The sequence below is a fragment of the Falco naumanni genome, chromosome Z (assembly GCF_017639655.2).
Source record: "Falco naumanni isolate bFalNau1 chromosome Z, bFalNau1.pat, whole genome shotgun sequence".
NCBI lineage: Eukaryota > Metazoa > Chordata > Aves > Falconiformes > Falconidae > Falco > Falco naumanni.
In genome coordinates, this window is record NC_054080.1 from 29,442,047 (window position 1) to 29,459,362 (window position 17,316).

Genomic DNA, 17,316 nt, shown 5'->3' on the forward strand with positions numbered 1-17,316 from the left:
AAGAATCATCTGTTTCAAAAAAGCCAGTGCAATACTTCAGTGTAGAAGTGCACAGTCTTCATTCACATGGACTTCAACTGAACACATTCATGCTGCAAAAGGTATGTGCATTTGACTTGAATGTCTGTGTTTTAAAAGGCTTGAAAATAGCTTGAATGCCTTTTTTTATTAATGTTTTACTGTATTCACTATACCAAAAAGCTGGTGGTTAAAAAAAAAAAAAAAAATGCATGAAAACACCATAATAATAAAAAAATACAGAATGGTGAAGGTTTGGGAGGGGTTTTTTTCAGTCGTCATGTTCTTTCTCTTCTATGGTTAGCAAATGGATTGATTCTAGTCTGCATCTACTGAATTGACAGATTGGAGTTTCAGCACAGAGGCAAACAGAAATATGACAAGAAGACAGATCTAAAGATGTCATCAATAGACTGAGTAGTGTTATATTCAGTTGGAAAATAAAATCTTTATTCAGTGTTGAGGATCAGGGTATTTACTACAATCAGTAGCAGCACTTAGGATGGAGGGGAATAGGGGAAGAATTAAGATGTACATGAAGCATGGAGAACAAGAGATACTCTCTAGACTTGATTGGTTTAGCTGGTGAAATTAATATTTTAACATGCACTTTTACTAGAAAAATAACTTCAACAAGTTAGGAAGCTAATAAGTAAAACCTAGCAATGAGTGATGAACACAGAGTAACTCTGCAACACATTTAAGAGCTAGTTAAACTAATAGAATTGTTGCACATTGTAACAATATTGTATTAAATTTATCCTTACCTTCCCTGAAGTTTCTAACACAGAATGACAAAGAAGACACTAGCATCATTTTTTTTTCTGATAGGGAGAAAACCTTCCATCCAAATTAAATAGTCACCCCTGCAGTGAGATACTGGCTTAGGCTATATTATGAGAAAGTTAAAGATCTAAATATGGAAGGAAAATGTTTCCTGAGGGTAAAAGTCAGAGTGACCTTCTCAGTTCCCTGTTTTAATGTTAACAGATTACTGGATTATATCAATAGCATCTACAAAATATGTTGCTCTTTTATCTGTCTGTCCAAGGTACATGGGAGTCTTTTATAGCATATGTAGACCTTGTATTTCTTTTCACCACAACTTTCTTTTTTTGATATTGCAGTTTGAGAAAAATCCAATTCCTGTAACACTATGCCAATTTTTATGATTTTTTTTTTTTATGAAGTGCCCTTTGAAATTCAAAACATTTCCATCATTTTCAAACATAACATCATGTCTTTGGGATTTTTTAAGTACTATGATTTTAAGGGAAAATTTATAAAGAATCAGTCTTTCTATTTTATCAAAATATGATTCCTGGGATAAGAACCATGTTGTTAACTTCATTTCACAGTATCTTTTTAATTTTGATTCAAAATGAAAGCTATTTTCAAAATGTCATACTTCTGTGTGAAATTGCCATTAGAAATTCCAAGTTGTATCCAGCTCAAATATGAATTATTAGTTGGAATAAAAGCAAATTAAACACACATACATATTTACAGAAGAGATTAATATTAAAATAAATTTGTAAAATAATAATCTTGTAAAATCTGAGCAATATTGACTGTTAATGCTATTATGATTACAGAAAAACCGTTAAATAAACTCTAGCTATAGTCAAAATCTGGGACACCTGTAAGGCAGACATTAAAAGGAATGGGTTTCTACTTCTGAGTACCTAGACAGCAAACAGTAGTTAACATATCTCAGTGAAAAAGAAGTCCACAGTCACTACTGGTTTTGAGCTCTTGAACTATACATGAAGCAATCATGCTGATTTCATTACCCCAAAACAGACATTTAGCTTTGGTTCCAAAGAAGCAAAATTTAAAGAGTTTTAGGGGTTTTTTTAAAAAAAAATCACTACCAGTGCAGAAGTATATTGAAACTATGATGAAACTCTAGGATTTTAAGCTAAAACTGTGCTAAAGTGTAATAAAAATCGGATTTTCTTCATCTCTGTACTAAGTTGAAACATTATTTAATTTAAAAAAAAGTATTTTAAAAAACTAAATTTTATTCTTTAGATCGTTAGTTTTTCTTTAAGAATCTATGTCTTTGCAGCTCCAAATCATCTAATGATTGATTTATTAATTATTATACATTTATGAGGAATTAATCAGATCAAAAGGATATGATTTTCAATTTAAATTAAAAAGATATAAATTTGTTCCTTATGAGTTACTGGGTGGGACAGGGGAGGAAACAGGGAGAGAGATAAATACAGAAATTACAGCCTGACACAGGAAGCCACTGTCCACAACTTTTCTATGACATAAATACTTTCTAACATCAATTATATATTTATACTAAATCCTGTCTTGAGTCATTGGCAAGTGCCTTTTTTCCCCCTCATTTTAAGCAATGGTCCAGCTCTTTAGGATATGAATGTGCTTTCCTCACAGTGATGAACAATGTATTCAGGATGCTAAAAATGCTTCTGAACAAGTACATTAAGATAAACAACTATGCTTTAGCAATTTATTTCACAAAATTTGAAGAGATAGGATTTCATATTTGTACGGTTTGGACTGAGATAGAGTTAGTTTTCTTAATAGTGGCTTATTAGCTTAATGGTATGGGGCTATGTTTTGGATTTGTGACCAAAACAGCGTTGATAACACATGGCTGGTTGCAAAGCGTCAAGGCCTTCTCTACCGTTCACACTGCTTCACCAACGAGCAGTCTGGGGGTGCACAAGAAATTGGGAGGGGACACAGGTGAGACAGCTGATCATTTCTGATCAAAGGGATATCCCAGACCATACGATGTCATGATTAGCAATAATGCCTGGGGGAAGAAGGAGGAAGGGGGACATGTTCAGAGGTATGGCATTTGCCTTACCAAGACAAAATGTTAAAAGTCACGGAGCCCTGCTTTCCTGGAGATGGTTGGACACCTGCCTGCCAGTAGGAAGTATGAATTAATTCCTTATTTTGCTTTGCTTTGACCCCTCTGATGCTCTCTCCCATCCCACTGGAGGGAAATGAGCAAACAGCTGGGGGTGCTTAGCTGTTGGCTGTGGTTAAACCATGACAAGAATACAGGTTTGTTAGACATTACTTATAGCACACAAAATATAATCTGATATTTCATATTATTTTCTATTCAAGTCATAAGTCGTTGTAGCATTCTGTGGAAACACAGAAAATTGTGAGACAACAATGTGGTGATTTTGACAGAGTTAAAGGTGTCTGATGTCATAACATAAATTCCCCATAAAAGTTAAGGGAATACAGTTTGGGTCATGAGCAAAATAATACGTTTATAAATTACAAGAAAAGAATGACAATATCATTATAAACTGGTAGGGAATTTGTAAGAAAAAACAATAATGTAAGTTAAAAGACAGAAAAATTTCAAATAATTTCTTATGGCTTTTTATTTTATCCATAGTAGTTTTCCAGTTACATGTCAGAAATAGGTTCTACACATTTTGGTCTTGGAAGAGGCAGAGGAAGATGCAGTATGCATGCAGTCATTTGAATGGTTTCTGAGCACTTACCATAGGCTATTGAAAGACAGAAGGATGCTACTTGCTTCTGAGAATTTCAGATAAATCCGAACATCTCCAGAAGATGCATAATTATTTTTCTGATAAAATGGAAAGTTCCTAATTCTTTTCCCTTTTTTTTTCCTGAGCTGAGCTAATTGGAAATTGTTTGAAGTGAAAACCACATAAAGTTATATATAATATTTTCATTTTGTATGGTTAGAAGCCACACCATTCAAAAGACTTAAAGCAATCCATCCAAAGTTAGTTTCAGATATTTAGGTCTGATTTCAGAGGTCTCTGAAAATGGAGACTCCAACAGCATCGGGGAAAAAAGCCTATCTCGTTGCTTTTTAACTAACAGCTGGAAAGTGGAAATGGTGACTTTTCTTCAGTGGGAACAGGCAAATGCGACAGAGTTCTGTTGTTCAGCACTTGCTGAGCTGATGATTCCTTGACAGAACTAGGCAGATGGGCAAGCCAGGAATCCTGGCCAAGAGCGAGCTGCAGTTGTAGGTAACCATTTGTGAAGAGGCCTCACAGAATTGCGCTGCTTCTTTTTTTCTTTCTGCTAATCAGTGAGCCTGGCAGTGCAGGTTCTGCCTCTCAATAGGGAATGTAAATTATCACATTAAGTAGAATTCAGTGATTTTTAATTCCATTTTATGGCAAGTTAAAATAAGATTCTTGAAATAAAACCAAAGTAAATAATTAAAAATAATTGTTCACAGCTGAAAAAAACAGACTGGAAAACATAGACATACAGGTTATAGAGCAGCAGTGCAAAGCCTCTAGCAAACACCCAGATGTTTTCCTAGTTTTAAGAAATTAAAATATATGATCACTTTATTTAAGGTATTCCTGAATACTCTGAATGTCCCGAGCATTTTAAGTTTCATAAATTCTTCTTTGTGTCTAATTCAGAAACTGGGTGAAAAAGATACCTTCTCTGCCTCCCCGAGTCAAAGAGCAGGTTAAGCGGGCAGTGAAACAGCTGTGGTCTGGGTGGCACCGCAGCGCTCCAGGGCACAGCTGGCTTCCAGTTGGGGTCATGTCACCAGATTTCATAAACAGGCAACGTATCAGTTGTCCTTTAGGATTCTGACAGAATAAGGCTTTACTGGCTTTGCTAAATCTGATACTAGGTGAGCAGACAAGCAATAAGACAGGTTGGAAAAAGACCATCTGTCACTTACGTAGAAACCAGTCATGCATTACATTCCCTAGCTCATGAGGAAGAGCAGAAATGGACCAGCTAAAGGGAAAAAAACTGTATTCAGGAAAGTGTGACTCTACTAAAACCTGTCAGGAAGTGAAATACATCTCATCCTACCTTTGAATTTAGGTCTGCTTCCACTTAGATTTGTGGTAACCTAAAATGTGGAAATTTTGGAAATACTTTGCTTCTTAAGCTCTTACAGGGAAGCAGTTCACAATAAGAATGTGTTAAGAAAAGCTTCCTGCCTCTCACTTTTCTTTCCAGTGCCTGACTGTCCTCTTGTTCTGCAGTACTCTGTGAATTCAATCCTACATTCATGACATTGATTTATAAACTTTCTTTATTGAATTTTTTTCCCTGCTCCAGCATTAATCTGTGCTCCTTTGGCAGTTATTTTGTTATGTGCTGGTAATAAAAACACATGCTGTGAGTGCCAGGCAGCTGATTTTTTCAAAGGTCAGATCAATTTAAAGCTTCTCTGTGCAAAATCATTTCAAGTTACCATATACCAAAGCAATCCAGATCCCAAAAATACCTGGGTTAGCATGCATTTCTTGCTCTCCATTTTCACTTTTAAGTGGAGATGTCTATCATACTTAGCTTTTGCTCATTACTTTTCTACAACTCCGTGTGAATCTCCATTTTGTCTCACTAATGTACTTAATGTTTGAAAAACAGATCAGAAAAAACCTTCCAGTAATAGCACTGAAACCTATTGTCTCCAATGACAGCTATCAAATATGCAATATTAGTATAAGAACCTGAAAAAAAAGGTCTCTCTGGTCCACAGAAAGGCACAGTATGATAACAACTGGAGAGCAAGGGGGTTAAATACTCACATGTACTTGTCTAATCTTCAGACCTCGAATTCTTTCTTAATGGATAGAATTGCATCTGAAAAAATATAATAGTGTGAAGAACTGTGATTCAGTTTTGTGGAGGAGTTTATACATTAAAACTTGTTTTTCTTCTGATCAGCAATGAAAACCAAGCCTTTGGAATTCTTCTCTGCAGGGAATAGACCCTGGCTATGCAGCAGCTGTTGGAGCCCTGGGACTGAAAGCAGTAGCAGCACCATGAGCCAAGGGGGGATGCTCCCAGGGCTTGGGGGCAGTGAACCATGTGTCAGCCCGCTGAGAGGGCTGCTGAGGAGCCAGGCAGAGAGCCTGGCAGAAATGCAGGAAGATTTTGAAATCTGCCTGGTAGCAGTCAGACTGAAATTCTGCCAGTCTTGTCTCTGGTTTAATTCTCAAAACTGAAGAGGATGAATAAAAAATATATGTTTGAAGAAAGCAGATTTCTTTGGCAAGATAATATTCTGTTGAAGGTTTTTTGGCATCAAGTGTACTGTGGAGTAGACACTGTATTTGGCTTAGGTGCCCAAGGTTTTGGTAGCATAGGGGCTGTACAAATGGCTTGTGTGGTCAGGGACTGCACTGTGTTGGACACAGCTGTTCCAGTCAGCTCCAACGAATCCATGGCACTGCACAGCTGAGCCCCTCAGCCAAGATGGTGGCACCTCTGTGGAAACATATTCAAGAAAGCTCAGAAAACACCAGAGAAGGAGAAGATTATCCAGGCGCCAAGGCAGATATTCACTCACACCCGTGGAAGACCTATACTGGAGCAGCTGGGTATTCCTAACAGGAGCTGCAGCCCTTGGAGAGCCAACACCAGAGCAGAGGAAAAGTGGGAGTTGCTGTGTATTGACCCCCTGCTGCACTGCTCCTTGCATCCCTGTAGGCACTGAGTGTAGCCAGCAGCAGTAAAATGTAGGGAGTGAGGGAGCCTACAGAGAAGGAGTGAAGGTGAGCCTTGGAAAGAGTGGAAGAAAACCTGTGTGCTTTAATGTTTGCCTTTTCACTCCCACACATCTCAATCAGTAATTATTTCAATACATCTATAGATCTATAGATACATAAATTGGTGATAAATTAAGTTTCCCCAGATCAGTGTGGTTTGCCTAGGGTGGTAATTCATATGTGGTCCACCTGTCTCGGAGCTTTCTTGCTGCTGTTCCTTCGGTTCCCTTCCACTGTCCTGCTGGGACAGGGGAATGGGGATGGGGAGAAGGGGACATGGTAAGTTGGAACAAGGGGCTGAACAGGGGTTTGGCTGTTATCTAGGGCCAACCCTACACATAAAAACATTGTGTAAAGCTCATTCACAAATTAAAAGGTATTTCCCAAAGGAAAGTTGTGCCATTCATCAATAGATTTTATTGATGGAAAGCCAACATGATCAGCTATCCCATCCATATGCCAAATGTAATTCACAGAACTGTCCTTCTTCCATTACTGCTTGAAGAAAGCAAAAAAAATCCAGTGTCACAAAAAAATACTGTTGTGGAAAAGTCTGCCACAACTCTTTTTACAGTTTTTAGTGGTTAATTATCATCCAATTTAAGGTTTGTTCTAAGTCATAAAATTACCATGTTGTGCCTTTTTTCCTAATACCTTGCCACTTCTGCTGTGTTATTTCCAACTCCAGCACACAATCCTTCTTTTCTGATATGTTTTTAGTCTCTTTTTAGGCTTTGGACCTACTACTAGATACCCTATAACATTGTTTTTCAAGTTTTCATTCAAAAGCGCTTTCCCTCTCTTCTATTCACGTCCAGTCTGAATTTCACAAGTGCAGTCCCTGGAGTGTGGCACCACAGTATGCTCTCAGCATGTGTTCATACCATGGTATCTGTCATTGTCTCCCAAAACTAAAGCAGCATGTACAGGTGTTTCTCTTGTCCTCAATGTTGTGCAAAGGAATTACTCTAAGGAGAAATTAGTGATCCTCACTCTTATAGCTGTTACTCTACACGCACATGCAAAGCAACATGTAGTCTTATAGCACAAGGATATAGAACCATCTTTAACTGGCAGCTCCTAGTTCTTAATAGATTTTGAGTTTCATCTGTTTTGCATTCCTCCACAAGAAATAAAGTTGTCAACTATAAGTTAATTAAAAAAAGACACACAAAAAAGAAAGTTTTGAACCAATAATCATGGAAAAGGAATTGTATAAATATCCAAAAGAAAATGCCTTCACACTTAAGTCAGCAATATGACCAGACATAATTATATCTTATTTATTTATGTTGTTCTATATTATTTGTAGGAGGAAAGTAAACATAGGAAATTTCATCTATAATACTTTTTTTGGAACACTGTAAATGCCTGAGAACAAGGTGTTATAACGTTTGCTCACTGATAACCAGAGCACTGTTATGCTGATGCTTTTATGATAACACCTTGAAAGAAAATCCCATGGAGGTTGAATTGGGTTCAGAAACCAGTGTTTAAACAAAAGTTTCCTTCATTCCCATCCAAAATAATTCCTGCCATAATGAAAGAACTACGCAGAGACTCCAGCATAATAGTTGACTTATGCACGACGCTACGGAGTGGACTAACTCATTTTCTGGAAAGGGTCAGGTAATGACATTTTTAAAGGTGAGAGAGGCTTACATGTAGGCGTCTGTGACTTTTCTACCTTGTCAGAACAAGAAAGGAAGTAGTAGTTGCTAATTTCCTCCTCAGCATGTTCAATGCTTTTATTCTTTGCTGGTTTCCATCATGCTATCCATTTAAAACTATCAACTGTAACTAAGGCTGTCGGTGATTTCACAAGCAACTTGCTATCTCTGAATTTCCCTGACTGTCATTTCTTAACACAGTGGGGTGACTGTTTCCTTCCAAGTTGAAGAAGAGTCCCTGATAGTTTCTGCTACTGAGGAGCCATACTATGCATGTGTGCACTGACTTTTTATTTATGCATACATTCTTAGGTGTAATTTCTCTAAACATAATGGGACAAAACTTCTCACATGGATAGCCCCTGGAGCTTCATGGCTCAAGGCTGAGAACAGCAATAAATCATGATGGAATTGTAGTCAGTGAGGTAAAAGAATTGTATCTTGAATAAAATTAACAAAAAACTAGCATAGAATTAGCTCCTTTTTCTTTCTCTCTGGCTCTCTACTCTTTCCATACATTTTCTTATTTCTTATTCTACCTTAGTACATATTTTTCACTTGGATCTCTTTTATTGCAGAAAAATAAACATGTAATTTGTTAAATTAGGACTCCACCAAGAGAAATTGGCAGAAAGCTATTCTTTGCACCAACAAATCTGGTAGACACATATTTTTGTATCTACAGACAGTGACTGCCAGAATGGTAAAACAAATGAGGCATGAACTTTTAACATCTCACAGCAATGCTTCTGGAAATTTGGCAAATACCACAGCTCCACATTTCATAATTTTTATGTGAACCTTCCCCATGTTCTTTAAACTAATTCATTTCTGAGCACAGTTTTTACTTTGCATAATTAATATTAAATTAACAGAATGTTATGTCAAAAAGTTCCCAAAATATGGATGTAGGAAATGATAATTGATGGTTGATATGTAAATGTAATTGACAACTTTGACTGCATTTTGGAATTTTTGCATTCAGTTAAGGATTTTCTTTTTAAGATTATCTTTAAGATTCATGTGTATTTTTTCATGTGTGAAAAAATTGATTTGGTCTGTTATTTCCTAAGTGTCCCTATACAGATTTGGTTTAGTGCCTGGGACACAGGGAGATTTTGTATAATATAAGGAAATAAATAAAATTCTGAAGAATTTGTTATTGTATAACTTCAATAGAGAGATTCCTGGAATTTCAGGTGGGATTTACTTTTAATATTTGAATCAGCAAACTCATTCATTTAAGCATGCAATCTTCCACCAACATTGTAAGAGTTAGTCCAAAGAGAATGATATTGTCTCAACATTGCCAACAGAGACCTGGAGATGGAATGCGGTCCTCAGGGGCACGAAGACACAAACACCCTGAGAAGGAGAACTGCATGGTATGAGGAGTACTATGTCATTCCCTGCTACCTCGGACTGAAAGGAACAACTACGATAAGGCCACATAACCACGGTCCAGAAGATGGATCACAACCACTGTCATAGCAACAAACCAGAAAAACTTGAACTTCAGGTGAACTTTCTTCATTATAATATCATTACAATACAAAACCACACCTCCTGGTCTGAAGCTACCCTCCTCTAAGGCAAACCACGCCTCAGGCACTCCTCTTTGGACATGTGTGGTAACCTTGCTCAAGAAGGTGGAAACTGGCAACAATCCATGGACCAGAGGAGGAACCAGGTGTGTCGCTTGGCATAAAAAGATGGGTCCTTAGCAACCGAGCTCTGGAGATCTTCTCCACCAAGGATCATGACTATTGGAAGGACAGGTGGGACGCTGCCTGGCGCTGGGACCATAGGGATGCCTTGGACCTGTGGTGGTACCTATAATCCTCTTTTATCTTTTTTTTCTTTTTACCTTACCTTTTCTTCCCTCCCTGTCACTCTATCTATCTATCTCACACTGCTTTATGGGCAAACAATAAAGTTGTGCTGTTTGATCAAAGCATAACCCCTTTGCATGGTCGCCTTGATATTTTGCGCTTTGAGATCATAGTAAATGAACCATCACGAGTCCACTGAGTGGACCATGACATAAAATATACAATGTCATTTCAAATTTCAGAAGAGAACATACTATGAGGAAAAGACAGACAAATGTCACTGAAACACTGGCAACTAGATTGAAGTCATATGTTAACCAAAAACCAACAAGCACTTTAACATCCTTTACTGAAATCACAGCCAAATCCATTTTATGAGACAGACATCTCATTCTTCTCTCTGCTTTCTGGAGTACTTTTATTCCCAATTGATTTTTAGCTACAGAAAAAAGAACATACATTTGGTCAGATTCTGCCCTTCAGCAGTTTCCCTCCTTGCTGCCATAACTAAACCCTGGCTTGAGAAACAAAGCTTTATATCCGTATGTTAGCTTTCTGTTGATTAATAAAAAGGACCAGGTTCTTTTACCATTTTTAGGCCTTTCCCCTTCCCCCTGTTAAAACAAACTTACTGATTTCAAAGCATAAAAGAATTTAATGTTCATGGCTACTTGGTTTATAGTCAGCCACTGGAATTCAAAAGGGCACATAGATAGAACATCACAGATGTCAGACTATCAACTAAACTACAACTGCATCAGTGATTTAAAGTGGCTAGAAGTGCAAAATTATTTTAAATGGGTAACGGATGGCTGCTAACATGTACCCAGCATATTTTGCATGTTAATAAAAATATGAAAATTACTGTTCTTCTACAGGAAAAAAAATGTTTAAAACAGCAAAGGACTACTATAGCTAGTTTTGAAGAAACAGGATTATAAAAGCAAATAAGATAAGCTAAAAAATATATTGCACTTATAACAAATAAACAAAAAGCTAATCAGTAAAATGAAATAATACATTATGTATTATTTATTTAAAAAATTTAAAGCTACTATGTTTCCTGTATGTCTAGCTGCGTAGTCTTACTGTGGGTAGAGTGTGATTGTGATCCCATGGAAAAACTTCACAGTGGTTCAACAAAAGCCATACAAGTGACAGAAGATGAAACCTTGTAAAACCAAAAGAAAAGGTGCAATAAATTATTTATTCATGCTCTTCTATGTGCTAGGAAAAACCTATGATGGTGGATGTGGTATACAAATTGTGGATGGGCAGATCATAAGCTACACCTCTGGAAATGTTCAGGTGTGTTCAAATGTTCATGTGGGATTTTTTTTGTATGTCCATTTTCAAAGATGTACAAAATAGATATGGAAAATCTGTACTTGTCAACTCAGTTAACATGTACTTAACATGAAAACACGAAAAATTTAACAAGACATGACAAATCAAGCAGAGAATAGAACTGAAAAACAACTGTTGCTGTTAAAATTCTTAGGGAGCAATTGTCACAAATAAACAGACATATGCGGTGAATGTGTGACTGGATACCTCTTTTAAACTAGACAAGCTCATACATTTGAGACTGATTCAATTAAGGCAATAAAAGTTACATAGACACACAATCTCCTGTTCTGTCTCCACATAATGAACTAAAATAGTCTGTTAATATTTAAAAGAAATATCTAGAGGGGCAGCAGAGGTCATATGATATGTATAACAATTCAAGAATTACTTTTAAAATCTCATATGCTAGGAACTGGGGGAGCTTGGGAACCTGGCATTGCCATTCTGGCGTTTGCCTAGCTCTGGCATTTGAGATGGCAACTATGCCATTGATTTAACTGCTCCATCAATAACTCAGGGGGGGAAAAATATTACCACTAAAAGAAGAAAAAGTTGCTGACTTTAAAGCAAGGATCACACACAGTGAAAAATAATAAATTATCTATGAAATACAACAGATGTGTTTATAACAAAGGGATTATGTTATGTGGCACAATTTGTGCTCACAAGACTTGTTTCTACCAGACTGTATCTTAATTTGGATATGGATAAATACAAAACTGGGGGCCAATCAGAATGAAAAAAAAATCCAGTGAAAAAAAGCCTGAAGATAATTTTCTTTTTCTATATTTATACTGTTGATTCTACTCTGGAACAACCGCTGTTGACAATAACCTGTATACTCTCCGTGGAAAGGGCTAACTTCGACTCTGCTTGCATACCTATGTAATCATATGTATATGACAGTCAGTCCTTTCCCAGCATGTATTTTTATTTCACATTGACACAGTACTTTTTTTAAAGCCTCTGTAAACTTTCAGCAATGAAAATCTATCAGAAAAAAAGTTATTAATGCAAAGACATCAGCCATGTCCACAAATTCTCCCATGAATAGTGTACCCTTCTTTCAGCAACAAACAATATCTTATTTCACTATTAACTGAGATGTATTTCAAAATATACTCCAACATGTTGGAAGAACACATTAAAAAATACTAGCTCACACTCAGATATCTACTTTTTAACCCTTAGCAGCTATTCTTAACAAGAATCATCATGCTAGTTATATGTTTTCAAGTTTTTGTTGAATGATTCACCCTGTGTCAGATAAAGCAGTTTGTAGAACAGGGTGAAATATTTTGGCCTGTAATTTTTACTTAGCCCAAAATCACATGTTCAGTGACAAAAAAAAAAAATTATTATATTATTAAGTTTCTGCCAGACTGGTCATGTAAAAATTTATAAATATTTAATATTTAAAATATTTTTTATTGTTTCCTTTTCCCATTAATTTTCATGTGCTTCAAAAATGCTGACTATCAATGTCTAAAACTTTTTAATAAACAACTTCAAGATATTCAATCCTAAAAAATTCTATTGTCTTGGTTTTGAAAATAAATTCTTTGTCAGGATATGTACATGTGGGATTTATTAAATCTTTATTCCATATTCTTCTGTGGAGAAATATATTTTTATAAATCCCACATGTAAGATCCTGGCAAAGAACTATGTTCCATTTGGAAAAACCAATTACATGACCATAAAGAGTTAATATAACTATCTGCTAATATATCTATATAACCTGTCCCTATTTTTAAAAGGCATATAATATTTTGAGGTATGCCATTTTGTCCTGAGTGCCTGAATGCCTTCTCATTGCATGGTGTTGATATACCAAGCCTACCTGTACCCTGACAAATCTGCCACTGGACAAAAAGAGCAGTAATTGGGCTGCAGTTTAGAGCTCGTTGGAGAACAGGTATAATGCCCCTAAGGGCACCTCCTAATGGTGAAAGAGTTTTAAAGCTGATTATGCAGAAAGGAAGATGATTCTTACAGTGACTCATATAGAGGTTTCATTTCAAGATGGTGCATCCCTTCTTGCACAGACATCTCATCCATGGTGTTCGACTCATGAGATCTGTGTTCTCACTTTGCTTAAATTTATGGTGAGGTCCTGGACAATTTTCTGCTGAACAACTGACAGTTTGGTGATCTCTAGCAAGTAGGTGAACCTGTTTGCAGGCAGCATATGTGGAAAGAATATGTACTAGAATTCTGTGGCTTTTTCTTCCTGTTGACGCATTTACTCAATGCCACTGGAATATCTTACTTCTTACTCTTCAATTAGTAACTTCCAACTGGTCCCTTCTCTGACTGGATATTCTTCTCTATGGATCCTAAAAAGAACCCAGAAGAACTTCTTTATTTTTCTTCATCTTCCCTGTGAAAAGTGAATTGATCTACTGTAACATCCAAGCTGTCAGCCATGAACTGTAAGGGGCTCATGGTTGTCCATATACATGTTAGTGCAGGGAGAAGTCAAGAATCCTTTACAGATACTAGAAGGCCAAATCTATAATTAGGCAAATAAGCAGGAAAAGCAGGGTGGGGATGAATGAAGCCTGTATTGACTGTAGTGGTTACAGCAAAACTGGTCACAGCCAAATAGGTCACTGTGGGATCAGTGACTTCCCTTATCAGTGTTAACAACCACTTATGTAAACTTGCAAAAAAAAAAAAAAAAAAGTAAACCCCAAAACCAGCAATAACAAAACCAAACCAAACCAAACCAAACCACTAAAATTATTCTAGCACCAAGAAATCTACGAAAAAATATTTTCTTACATTTTCAGCACCAGTGAGGGGCCCTGTGTTCATCTACGTCATCGTCCATTAACACTGTTTCCCAGATAAAACACTAATCTCTTTGCTGTTGGCATATCAGGTAAGATTCTCTAAGGCCCCAGTTCATGCCTAACCAGTGGGAGCATAATGCAAAGAGGCAACAGAATTTCTAGTCAAAAGATGCCAATATAAGATTCTGATGAGACAAACTGTCTGGGGCTGTGCAGCAGAATAATGTCATCAGATATGCTGTGAGAAAGGGGTTGCAGAAATGAAAGAACCAACATAGCTGGGAGATGTTAAGGTATTTTGGACTGAAACTGTCCGGAGTCAACTGTTTAGCAGTTAGTGAAGGAGGGCTTCAAGAGGCAGTTAGAGCTGGAAGACAAGGAGGCAAAGAAGGTCACTACACTCATCAGCAGAAGCAGCAGAAACTGCAACTGTAGAGAGAAGAAAAGAAACATCCCCCACTAGAGAAAATGAAGGCACCCAATGAGGAACAGGAAGGACCTCAGGCCCTAATATTACTGCTGGCTGGAACTGTCTTGAGAGGGGTGGAGAATTCAGATTGCAAGGCCGTAATTGCCCAGGAATTCATTTGTTCAGGGTTTCTCCCCAGAGGCACCTAGTTCAAGCTGCTTCTACCACTGTACCACTCAAATAAATTAACTGAATGGATTTAAAAGGTGAAGCTCTGCTACAGTATACAGAGGGTGGAAAAACTTCTTTGACAAGAGAAAATGGAAATGTGACAGTACCCCGTGTCCTGGTCTCAGCTGGGACAGCAATAATTTTCTTCTCAGCAGCTGGTGCAGTGCTGTGTTTTGGCTCTGGTGTGAGAGCAATGCTGACAGCACACTGATGGGTTTGATTGTCGCTGGGTGATGTTTATACCCAGACAAAGACTTTTCGGTTTCTCAGGCCCGGCCAGTGAGAGGGCTGCAGGGGCACAAGAAACTGGGAGGGGACACAGCCAGGACAGGTGACCCGAACTGGCCAAAGGGATATTCCATACCACAGAACATCATGCTGAGTATATAAACTGGGGGAAGAACAAGGAAGAGGGGAACATGTGGCATTATGGAGGTTGTCTTTCCAAGTAACTGCTGTGTTTGATGGAGCCCGGCTTTCCTGGGGGCGGCTGAAGCACCTGCTGCTAATGGGGACTGGTGAATGAATTCTTGGTTTTGCTTTGCTTATGTGTGTGGCTTTTGCTTTGCCTTTTACACTGTCTCAGCCCACAAGTTTTCTCACTTTTACTGTTCCAATCCTCCTTCCCAACCCGTTGTGGGGGGAGACAGTGAGTGGCTATGTGGTGCTTCGTTGCCAGCTGGGGTTAAACTGCAACACCCTGTTATGAGGATATAGACATTAACATTTCAGACATAAATGAGATTTCTCTCTCTCCTCCTTTAAGAAATACTGGAAGAGCAAGAAGAAAATCTGCTTACATACAGTATGGGGATAGACTAAAGGTGTGAACATTAATGACATTTATGAAGAGCAAGAATTATCCTTTAAAGGTCCTGATATACATTCAGAATTTGCCAGAGTACACTGGCCAAAATTTTTCTAGACATTCTGAAATAGCACCGTGAAAAGTTTTGGCAATTCTCCAAGAAAATATTCTGGTTTTTCTTGCCAGCTTTTTTCATAAATTTAACTGTCTGATGGTGTACCTCCTAGTATAATGGAAGACCATGGACTGAGTCAACAAAAACCAGTCATATGTTTTAACTAGAATGAAGGTAGAAGAGAGGAACAGAAAGAGATGAGTCAGTATGTTTGTACTTTTCTCTCCTTGGCAGACTCTAAAATATAGACCCTTGGCAGGGTCTAAAATATAATAAGCATAAAATCCTCTTTTATGAAATCTTCTAGAAGCAATTAAAATACCAAGTAGAGAGAGTATGAATCAGTTCCAGTTACCTAGTTGCCTAAAAAAGTCAAGACAGTTACATGTTTGTGGCTGGTACTGTGGATACTCCGAAAGAGTTACCACGTGGCTGAGGCAGCTCAGCTGATGGCTTTTCCGGGTTGAAGCAACTGCAATTTTTTAGTGAGTAAGGCTTGCTCTCTTAATCAGAATCCTAACAAGCAAGAGAAATTGAGCTGATATTAACTTGCTTGTCAGGTTATAAATCTTGCACTGTTCACTGTTGCTTTATTATAGAGCATCCCCTTTTTCTCACAATGTGCAAAGATGAACAGATGGTAGCAGTTAGGAAAAATTCCCAGAATAGCACCAAGGGAGCAGTCAGAATAATAAAATGTAGGTATGGATAAAACATCTCTGACCCTATAAAAATTTTGAGTAAATATAAGAGATCTTGAACAGGTAAACAAGGTAGTCCAGAGTTTATATTAAATTCAGTAACTGACTCACACCTTACCAGTGGAAAGTCTTAAATTTTTTTTTCAGTCTTTTCTCTTAGCAACATAAATAGCAGGGAGTTTTATTTCTGGTGCTCTGAGCAAAGTGTCAAACATGGTAGAGAGGCCCAGAAAAAAAAGTGCAGCATAAAATGAAGGTATTAGTAATGTGTAATAGTTCACAGTAGTTGTGGTACTTCTTTATAATACACCAGTGTTTCTCTGCCTGGAGAATACTGGAAGATGTGCTTTGGTCTAATGTTCACACATGCATATTTGACATTAGCCTGCAAAAAGAAAAGGGAAATCTCTGCTGTTAGATTAGCAAAGTCTACTTTAACTGTGATTCTGTTTGTGAAAATACAAAAGTATACATTCTGCTGTGTAAATTACTCTTTGTAGAACTTGGCACAGTGTTGCTTAAACTGATGATTCTATTCATTAACAGTACTCTCAATATCCTACTTGCTGCAAACGAATTAAATATAAATAACTTAGCGCAGCATAACATAAAGACCCAAAGACTTTTCAGAAGACAGAAGTGTCAGAGTTGATCCTGTTATAGAAACGAACTCCAACATTTGCGTCATTGTGAAAATTGGGTCCTGAAAAGCTGTCCCTGCTTTCCTGGAAGGATTTTCAAAATGGTATTGGTTTTGGGTTTCAGTTAGCTACCAAAGTTCATACCCATTCAATAATGTGACCAAATGTCGAAGCTAAGTAGCAAAAAGAATCATTCCAGAACCTAGCTACATAATATTCTTA